Consider the following 11,281-nt stretch of genomic DNA (forward strand, 5'->3'; position numbering starts at 1 on the left):
TGATTTAGACATGTTTTTGAGCGATCTAACGTTGTAATTTACAATATTAAAGGCCCAGATCGCATGATGTGACATTGCTTATTTCATGACCAATTTAGACAATAACTGTATTCAGAATGAGATTTTCACTCTGCAGCGGAGTGTGCGCTGATATGAAACTTCCTGGCAGATTAAAACTGTGTGCCCGACCGAGACTCGAACTCGGGACCTTTGCTTTTCCCGGGCAAGTGCTCTACCAACTAAGATACCGAAGCACGACTCACGCCCGGTGCTCACAGCTTCACTTCTGCCAGTACCTCGTCTCCTACCTTCCAAACATTACCGGGCGTGTGTCATGCTTCGGTAGCTCAGTTGGTAGAGCACTTGCCCGTGAAAGGCAAAGGTCCCGAGTTCGAGTCTCGGTCGGGCACGCAGTTTTAATCTTCCAGGAAGTTTCAATAACTGTATTCCTCACATACTGCCATAAATATAATTACACATCAGTTTCGTCGACGTATTGAGAACATGCTCCATTTACAATAAAACCGCTCCACATTGGTTCAACAACTACATAAAATTTGGTAAATAAAATATCCATAGCACCATATTTATTGATGTACCAGTTTCAGCTCTTGCCCTCCTTATTCGTGACATGGATATTTTACTTAGTATGTTTTAGTTACCTGGCAAACCAGTCAGGAGCTATATTATTAAAATTGGAGCATGTTCTCAATATGGCGACGAGATGTCGACGAGACTCATGTGTAATTACATTTCTGGTAGATCTGATCATCTGACGATGATGGGTAGTTAATGTCGAAACTGATCATGAAATAAACTATTTCACATCAAGCGAGCTTGGCTTCCAACATTATAAAATAAAATAATTTCCAAAATGTATAGTAAAGACACGACGGCACACAAACATTAGTGCAAAAAAATACTTGGTTAACGTTGATGAATCACGTGAAATCTTAAAGCAAAGCAATACTACATCTTGAAGAATATTGAATGAAGCCTATTGGCTGGGGTTGTGGTGAGATTAAACGCCCTACTACTCTGAAGGAGTAATAGAAAAAACGATTCTGTACCGAGCATCGAGGACCACTATCTTTACAAATCACAACGGTATCATCTTAACATGGGAGATATACTCTGACGTACTGAAAGAAAATTTCCACTGCAAGTCTTACAGTACGAATCCAGAAAATAGGTACGCGTTAACTGCACAATATCTGAGAATCACTAGCAGATATGGACTTCTACACAACCATTTAGCTGCCTGTCAGATCACAGCTGCCCGTTCACTGACCAACACAAGCAGACCGATCACATTCAAATGGCACTTACTCTGTCTTTCGAACGCGCCAAACACAACAGAGCTTGTCGGAATCGACAGCTCGATACATAATCTATCTTTGCTATGTACCTGCGAGTTCACAACGCACGAAATAATTACGTTGCGATAGTTGAAAAAGTGACAGACTACTTTCACATTATTTGTATGTCCATCCTTCTGAATGAATGTTTGAGGAACTTCGGCTGTTGACTTATGTAATAAAATGGAACACCTACAGCCGTACTTTTGATGTTATTTATTACATGGTCACCAATTTCGGTGTTTCAGTGCCGCATCTGCAAAGCAGTATCCACATCTGTTTTCTATGCACCCTACAACGTTTCACTTTTCGTTTCTTCTGTAAAGATTATGCATCCTCAACAGCAAGTCACAAGATGCCCACTTGTTGGCCCATAGGCCAAGGAACATAGCTTCGCCACCTGATGAAACTAAGAGTTATTAGCAATGTAAATCTCTGTATGAAGGCTCAGAGCGATGCTGTCTAGAACAGACGGGGTCAAGTGTGTATCAGTGTACAAATATTTGAGATCTCGGGCAGCCGAAGTTAGTTCCCACTAGGGAGTGCCGCACACTAGCTTGCTCGTGGAGCAACGTACATGCATACGAGCCACCAACCGAGTTTACACAATGAGGAGGGCACTGGCAAGAGCGGCGTGACTTCGTGCTCCGTTCGTACTTCTAGTTGCCTGTAATGCCGCTCGTTAGGATTCCCCAAGCTTTCTCTTGTACGTCGTCCTTAAAGACACAAGAGGAATTTCGCTTTCGTGAAGGTTTTGCAGATTGTTCTGCGGAATGTTAATAGTTTGCTGGACGCGTGCAGTTTAAGCGACTGAAGTTATACTGTTTTTATGCTGACGAAACAAGAGACGCTACTACATGCCAGTCTATAGCAGACAATCAGACTTTTTGTGTAAATCCTTACATAACTCGGGTGAAGGAACTACTGCAGTGGCTATTGTCCTACAATGACAACGCAGTCAGCGCATGAGAAAGCAACTTCTAGTTACGTCTAACTGTTTTGCAGTTCTCGGAAGAAGAAAGAGTGATTTAGAGGTAGGAGGTGCGATTGAACCACTCTTTTCTGAATGTGTGTTACCGAATTCGCAGTACTAAAAGTTGCCTGCCAGTTATAACACAAACACTGTGTAGGTAACAGAGAAAGTAATTGTAGAAATACTAACCGAATGAGTTGGATTACGCAACAGACCCAGTACGCAATTTGTCCCAGAAATGTTACGACGAACCTCTGGGGGTTGTGGAGGCTGTCTTGATGAACAAACCGTGGAGAGGAACCCATGCCTGGAAAGGTCAACAAGGGGCACTCCCGAGTATGCCGCTGTGTGCCACTACCCACCCGTTCGGCAAAACATGTTTTGTTGTGATAGCGACTGATTTCCATGACCAACAGTGAAGAAGATGGAGCTAGTGGCTGTGCAGAAAGGCCTTGTTTCCTATGAAAGCGATGCTCTACTGCACTGGTGGATGACGATTTCGGACAAGGGTTTCTATTAACAGTTCATTTTTCTCCTGCAATCCTCTAGAATCTCCAATGTCGGTCTACAGGGGAAATAGAAATTGCAGATGGAAACCAGTGATTAGCGTCAGTTTTTAGAAAACAAAAGTTGGATGCAACTTTTCTACCCCGGGTAACGTGGGTAGAACTTTATAAGATAGCATTGAAGAAAGAAATATTTTCCATACGTTGGGTGTCTGCGATGCTCGCTATGTGTGACAAGCTAGTAGGTAGCTTGAAGCCAGGATTACTGAACATGTCGCATTATATCAAACAAATGAGACAGAAAAATCTAATGTTGCTATACATCTCCCTGAAAGTGGGCATAGTGCAGCACTTTTATTGTCAAATGAGGGTGCTCCAGCTATTCGAGAAGGGAAACATATGGACCTTTTGGAGAAGTCTGAAACCTTTTCCCATCAGGCGTCGTCTCGTAGGACACTGTTTAATGAGCAGCTGTCAAGGAGAATCGCAAAGTTTTAGCAACTGTTTAAAAGTCAATCGGTCCAACCCCAACACAGATACTAATCTGACGATAACGATCTTGTAAGTTTCTTTAATTTACGGCTATGGTCACAATCTTTTTTGTTTAACAGATTACCGGTTTCTGTCTGTAATGACCATCATCAGATCTGCTTCATAAAAACGAAGTCCTAATGTACTGCAACCATAGTGGCTGCAGTACATTAGGACTTCGTTTTCATGAAACGGATCTGATGATGGTCATTAAAGACCGAAACCGATTAAACAGATTAAACAAAAAAGATTGTGACCATAGACGTAAATCAAAGAAACTTAGTACATATACGGGTCACTGTTTTTTTACGACGATGTCGCAGCTTTTGATAACGATCTAATTACCATTACATTCCTTCTAGGTCGCTTGGAGCGTAAAGTTTCTGGAGATAAAAGTAATGTATTTTCCACATTACTTACAGATTTAGTTGAAAATTTATTAGTTTTAGAACCAAACGTTGTAAATTATAATGTGTTTTTATATGAAACTTATGGCAGAAGACATTTTAAAGTAGGAAGAATTTCTGGTCTTTTGACATACTGCTGTTGGGATGATAACTTGTAGCACCATTCTTTCCAGCTGCAATTCCTTCACCTGTGGCTAGTATGTAAAGCGGTTTTTAGTAAAAATTATTAGTAACTTAAGTATCTTGAACAAGGTTTTTTGTCTCTTTTAAACTGTGTTTAGTTTTAAAGTGGGCATCAACAACCGCTACCTCTGGGTAGTTCACTTTATCTCCAGGTATAACTACACCGCATTAATGATTGTTTTAAGTTACAATCACCTTATCTGTTTTATACACATATTTTTTTTAAAAAATTAAAAATAATAAATAAAATGATTAACAATCGAACAGTAAAATACAGTTAATACTGTGCTGCAGAGTGGTATGAGGGTGCTGTAGATTGGTATGACGTACACTGAAGGCAGGTGTGTTGTAAACTGCGCCCTCACTGTGAAACCGTCTGCATGAATAGTCCTTGTGGCACTATATTAAATGGTTGTAATGTTTTAACTTACATTTGCTGATATGTATTTTATGACTAACATTTAAAGCTTATACAATAGGATATTTAATCAGGAGTGCTTGTTGTCAAATTTCAACTGGTGTTTTATATGTCTATTAGAACTGAAAATCGCCACATAGTGACCAAAATATGGATATGAAATAACCATTTGTTGCGAGTGATTCCTGTGCCGTTAATAACTTGAAAAAAGTTCAGTCACTGTTTCGCCATGGAATCAAACCTCATATTTTAATTTACTTCTGCAGCTAGTTTGTTATAGTGTCTGGAGAGAAACAGGTGGTACGTCTGTTCTTTTACAGAATATTTATCAAAAAAAAAATTTGGGAATGAGCAAAAAAATTTGGTGAGTGATATATACAGGTTGCCAAAAATGAGTAGAATACTTTGAGACCCATTATACTTGGGTCCGGAAATGAATTCTTTCTTAGATAAGTCCAATAAACATGGGCTCGGAAATACACACTTTCTGCAATAAACACATGTTTACAGGGGAGAGGGGGAGGGGGTGTTCAACGTGGATTCCAGTTAGGCAGACACTGGAAAAAGTATGTGGAACAGTTGATCAGACGGCACTCTGTGCTGTAGATGTTTTTCAGCGTGGCGGGCACACGCTCGCCGGATTCATCAGTTTGTTATACCACAGCAGAATGTCATAACGGCCATTTCACTTGTCGAGTAGTATTCTGTCATTGGTGACAAGTTGTGGAAGAGAGAAAATTTAAGTGTAATACACCATTCGTACGTACAAACAACGCAATAACATTGGATATACAAGAGAATCCGCGTTTGGAAAAAGGTGAAACACTGTGATACGTACCTAGGATTGACAATAATGTACAATAAGGTACATGAACATGACGAAACCTAGCACAGCCAACAACACGACTCAAACCACATATCTGAATGCAGACCAAGTAATGGAAGGCAGAGTCCTGTGAGTAAGACATCATAAGACACTGCCGATATGTTTGACAGAGAGCCAATGTAACGACTGTGCTAATATCCGCAACCAAGCGTTTCGCAGTCTTCATATAAAGACGTGTGTATCTCGGAAAGTATGTGTTTCGGAACCCTTGTTTATTGGACTAACCTTTCTTGTTTCAAAGTATTAGACACTTTTATTGAAACCCAATATATACACACATATACACACATAAAAACAGTTTTGTATCCCCCAGGTTCCTATAACTAATGACTGTGGATACTGTATCACAGACACAGGCTCTTTGACTGTTCAGAGACGTCACTAAACCCGCCCAAAGATGTAAACAACCATCCATGAGCAGAGTCTGTAAGACGGAGGGGGTCCAGCAGCCGATCAGTACCATTCATTTCACCAGGAAAGACGTACACGGCTTGTGTTGTCTGTAGATCAACCATGTCTAGCCAGCCAGTACCACGGTTCGATCCCTTCCGCATTGTTACTTTGTGCCAGGAAGATCTCTCAACAAGGCGTCTTAGAGTGAACCAAAGCGATCTTGTTCGGGCATGGAGGAGATACAGATAGACTGGAACTGTCATGCCTCGCTCAATCCGCCCAAGGCCTACTACTGCATCGGATGGCCACTACTTACGGATTATGGCTAGGAAGAACCATCACAGGAACGCCACCACGTTGAATAATGCTTTTCGTGCAGCCATTAGACGTAGTGTTACTACTGAAACTGTGCGCAATAGGCTGCATGATGCGCAGCTTCACTACCGACGTCCATGGCGAGGTCTGTCTTTGCAACCACGACGTCATGCAGCATGGTACAGATGGGCCCAACAACATTCCGAACGGATCGCTCAGGACTGGAATCACGCTTTCACCGATGAGGGTCGCATATGCTTTTAACCTGACAATCGTCGGATACTTGTTTTGAGGCAAACCGGTCAGGCTGAACGCTTTAGACACACTGTCCTGTAAGTGCAGCAAGGTCGAGGTTCCCTTCTGTCTTGGGGAGGCATTATCTGGGGCTGACGTATGCCGCTGGTGGTGATGGAAGGCGCCATAACGGCTGTATGATACGTGAATGCCATCCCAGACCGATAGTGCAACCATATCGGCAGAATATTGGCGAGGCATTCGTCTTCATGGACGACAAATCGCTCCCCCATTGTGCACATCTTATGAATGACTTCCGTAAGGATATCGACATCGCTCGACTGGAGAGGCCAGCATGTTGTCCAGACATGCACCCTATTGAACATGGTTGAGATGCATTAAAAAGGACTTTTCGTGGACGACGTGACCCACCAATCCCTCTGAGGGATCTACGTCGAATTGCCGTTGAGCAGTGGAACAGTCTGGACCAACAGTGCCTTGATGAACTTGTGGATAGTATGCCACTACGAATACAGGCATGCATCAATGTGAGAGGACGTCCTACAGGGTCTTAGAGCTGCTGGTACTGTATCGCTTCTTTCAATAAAGGTGGCGACAGTAAAAGTTACAAAGATTGTTTAATAGTGGTTATCACACTTTCATTGGCTGGGTGTAAGGTAGACTTGAAAGGAAGGAATGAAATAGTTATGTAGTACGAATATCGACTTATTTGCACTTAGAAGAAATATATGTGTTTTAGAAGACGACTGTATGAAAGCTATCAGACACACAGACTAAGGACACGTATCAGTGGGTAGAGCGTCTCTCCAGTAATCAATTTCTAATACGCCCTGTGGCGTAGTTGCACCAAGGGCAGGCATAAAATGTCCCTGAATCAAAGGTGCGTACTGCTAAAACTGGAAGCTTTTGTACAGTTGATTGACATTTTTATCTCAGTCATTCGCTGCTCTTCAACCTATGCCTTATTTTGATCTTTACATATTGTTACTCTTTCAGTCCTTCAATTAACACTGGTAATTAAACTATTATTTTTTTAGTTATGACATTTAAGGACTTAAACTGTTACTTCATCATTTATAGTATAATACCTTGAACGGGATACGTAACAGCTTTGGCATCAAAACGTGTTTCGCCGTGGGTGAACAACATCTCATCAGTATTTGTGTATAGAGATATCCAACACGCTATGGATGTATATTTTGGAATGGGATTAACCTCATTGTTCACGCTACTTTTGTTACCACGAACTGCAACATCCCAACGATTCTCACGCACCCGTATCCGATGCTCCAGCCTCATAATTCGTGAGCTGACAACTTCTGAATCCGGTGACGTCGAGGCTCCTGGTCCCCAATTTCAGCCTGATTAGATACGAATGTAGCTAAACCTCGAATCTGCAAACCAAGCTTGTTCCTTACATTAACTGTAGCTGGATATCCTTCGACAATACATTTCAAAATTTTGCGTTTAATGCCTTTTCTGCAACTGTAGTTAGATATAACGTAATAATAAGCAACTAGTTGCTGTTTGCTTATTATTTAATTACATTTCAAACTATACGGATGAGTACATCACTTCCGCCATTCGAAAACCTCATACGTTACAACGTTGGGTACCTTTCGCTTATTTCCACCAAATCCGAATTCTGCACAACATTTCATACATGCCGGCTCTTCACCTGATGCCAGTTTCACGATCTTTATTCAATTACAGACATTTGTATTTCAGCCGTAAGGGCATAGGGCTAGAAATCAATCGATAACTGGAGAATCAAAACGTAGAAATGTGAAAGGGGCTATTGTCACTATTCTATAAACAAACGCAAAATTATTTCCCAACGAAAGAGGGAACGCCAGGAAACTGGTTCTAAGAACACGACACGCGGCAACGGTTGAGAATCGGTGAACTCCCATCGTAGAACTTTGCAGTGAGTGACCTGAGCCGGCCGCGGTGGTCTCGCGGTTCTAGGCGCGCAGTCCGGAGCCGTGCGACTGCTACGGTTGCAGGTTCGACTCCTGCCTAGGGCATGGGTGTGTGTGATGCCATTAGGTTGGTTAGGTTTAAGTAGTTCTAAGTTCTAGGGGACTAATGAGCACAGAAGTGGAGTCCCATAGTGCTCAGAGCCATTTGAACCATTTTTGTGTGACATCCGCCATTTGTTGAAGTTCCAGTTCTTCTTCTTTTTTTTTTTTTTGATGACATACACAAGAAGCAATCTGTGGGAGACAAAAAATATGTACGGTACGAGGAGTTGTCACACATCTGCTACTTGAAACTTGCTGCAAGGTCTTCATTTTCTGATCAGTAAGTGTTGACGAGCGTTTCAGGGTGCACTGAAATGCAAACGCCACGTAGTTTTCCTTGAATTGCTATTTGCATCGTTCTCTCATGCAATTTCTAATGCACTTAACAAAATTGACTACAGGCACTAATTTTCTTCCGAAATGCGCAGTAATGATAAATTTCTAAGAAAATATTTCTTAGGTCCCTGTAGTGAATTGATTTGTATCTTCTCTTTAAACACGGATTTGTCTTGATGCTCACGCCTGGAAGGCATTTCTCTTACTGTGTGACAATGTGATAACGAACGCCTTCGTCTGCGAAACGTAAGGTAGCAAGAGCTTGAAAACTCTTAACATATTTGTATATAATGGTCCTCACAAAGAAACGTGGATACCAAACGAAGACGAAGCTTGTAGCAGCATAACGCTTCACAATACTATATGGTACAAATATATATTCTTGGAATGGGAAACGCTACCTGATAATCCTGTAACTGCGAAAGTACTTTTTTCTCCAGCGCATCGTTGATTTCAGAACTCAAAGCACTGTACTCATAATATTCACTCTGAAAATCTCTTACAATAAATATTGCTTTACCACTTCATCCGCAAAATAAGAATCACGAAGCACACTTCAAAGTCGACTATAGTGCCGATTGCGGCGGGCGTTCCAAACCTTTGTTTTAGTGTAACTAAGGCGATTCAGATGCATCCCAATAACATGACGTGCAGAAAACATCAATCGACATACAGATAACTCTGAAATGAGTGAAAAACTTTCTGCGTGACAAAACCATTTCACTAGGTAAACAATCGTAAATATGCACCTTGAATGTCAATATCTTTATACAAGATCACCAGTCTTAGAGCATGTATTACTTTACATTGTTGGCTGTCTCGGCTTTCCGCCTTCTTCAAACCACTGGGATACGTGACATGGAAAGCTTGAAAAATATCACTTGTTCACAACTTTACCCACATCCAGTATCACGCGCTACATTTCCTTTCCTTTGCAGAAAAAATGGATCTTCTATGTACTAGATTCTGTATCGTCTGCGTGGGTATTTGCATTACTAAACGTTAACATCTGCACAGTCAATTCGCCTGCTTCACTGTGTCTTCGAACTACATGTGAAACAGTAGCAACTGGAAGAAGCACATTAGTGAGCTTATCAAACAATGAATTTGAGCTATTTTTGTATTTCGCATAATTATTAGTTTTGGAAACTAATCAGTTTTCTGTCTTATTTTGCATATTTCTTCTCAATAATGTCTTATGGAATAATTTTCTGAGTTAACTCATCACCTAGAAAGAAAGTACTGGTTGTGTAACTGCGAGCAGTAAGGATAACACGTGCTGTTCAACCGCGTTCGTCATGTAGGTGCCTCTTTAAGGAGCCAGACATTTTAACCGTCACACTACATATATTCGCTAACGAAATGAATCACAAATAATCCATCAGAACTTGAGAAGAATAGTGATCACTAAACTTGCAACACTAGAGGAAAAATTAACCGTGTCATCCATTAGCAAAGGTGTCAGTAGCTCAGAAAGTAATTTAGTACTCAACAAAAAATATTTTTAATCGTTTGCCAATAAAACAGAATATCTGATACCAAAGGAAGTTTTAAATATAACCTAAAATCATTTTTCCGCACAACTGCTGATTTTCCTTGCACTAATTTCAGTTTGAAAACTAGCCAGAAAAAAGGTCATAATTTTCAAGTGTTAGGCTAAAAAGTAATGTATTTCTTAATGTTAGCTCTAAACATGTATCATACCCTGAAAATTTGTCAGTTCATCTTTCCATCTCATTTTTCTTCCTTAGAGTGATGAAGTTTCTGCTACTCTGTAAGAGGACATACTGTGCCTTACCTTACGTGTCTAGCTTAGCATAACCGCACTGAAATTATCCGAGATTTGTACAGCGGCACACCTTCCTGCGTGAGGCTCGTAATATCTAATTATATGTTGCCGGGAACACAAACGACAGTCTGAGGAGAGCAAGTACAGAAAACGGAGGCAAATGTAAATACCATGACCTGCCACCTATACAGTGCGACTCTCGGACATCCCCACTGGCAAAGGTGATGTTGACGCAACGAAATTATGAAAGCTTCACGCTCTGACCGATGACAGATGAGTAACCAGTTCTGGAAGACCTGCATAGTGCTCGAAACACGTGGGACCGTGAAAGTATGTCTGGAAGAAGGCACACATTGGTTTTATGGATGCGCCCAGTTATAAGGCTACACCTGATCCCAGGGACCTAATGAGAGAAGCCAGATATGAGCACTCCAAGGGGGAAAGTGCAGTCTGAGACCTGTTTAACTTCGTAAAATATGTCCTGCAACATTTAATAACTAGTATTGCGAAAATACTCAAAATGTGATTTGGTCACGCGAGAAACATCTTGCTGTTAATTCTGTCCGTGAATCTTAACAGTGAACACACAATTACTAGAGGATGAGTCATAACGAATTTTTCCTTCTTACGCAAGTAGTTTTTATGCTTTTTCTCCAAAGCTTTCTTGAGTAACTCTCATTCTATACTGTGCAATGTTTTCCAGTTTTGACTCTCGTGGAGTTTTGCAGAAAACATTATTGAAATATTTCCTAGGAATCATTACGCGGAAAATAGGTAAAGTAAACCAATGCCTCGATCGATATGGGACAGTGTTTAAGATACTGGACCCAAATTAAGATGGAACAAGGTCAAACTTCGATGTTTCCGGCGAGAGTAAGGTCTTACGGTCGTTTTTTAAATAGTTTTG

At 41.1% G+C, this 11,281-nt stretch overlaps 1 non-coding gene across 1 annotated transcript; it reads left to right on the forward strand.

The window, feature by feature from the left end:
- The first annotated feature begins 336 nt into the window (after positions 1-336).
- Trnas-uga (transfer RNA serine (anticodon UGA)) lies at positions 337-413 on the forward strand. The gene has a single exon. It is a non-coding gene; the product is annotated as a tRNA-Ser (tRNA).
- Positions 414-11,281: the final 10,868 nt, after the last annotated feature.

This window comes from Schistocerca gregaria, chromosome 8 (genome assembly GCF_023897955.1).
Source record: "Schistocerca gregaria isolate iqSchGreg1 chromosome 8, iqSchGreg1.2, whole genome shotgun sequence".
NCBI classification, from domain to species: domain Eukaryota; kingdom Metazoa; phylum Arthropoda; class Insecta; order Orthoptera; family Acrididae; genus Schistocerca; species Schistocerca gregaria.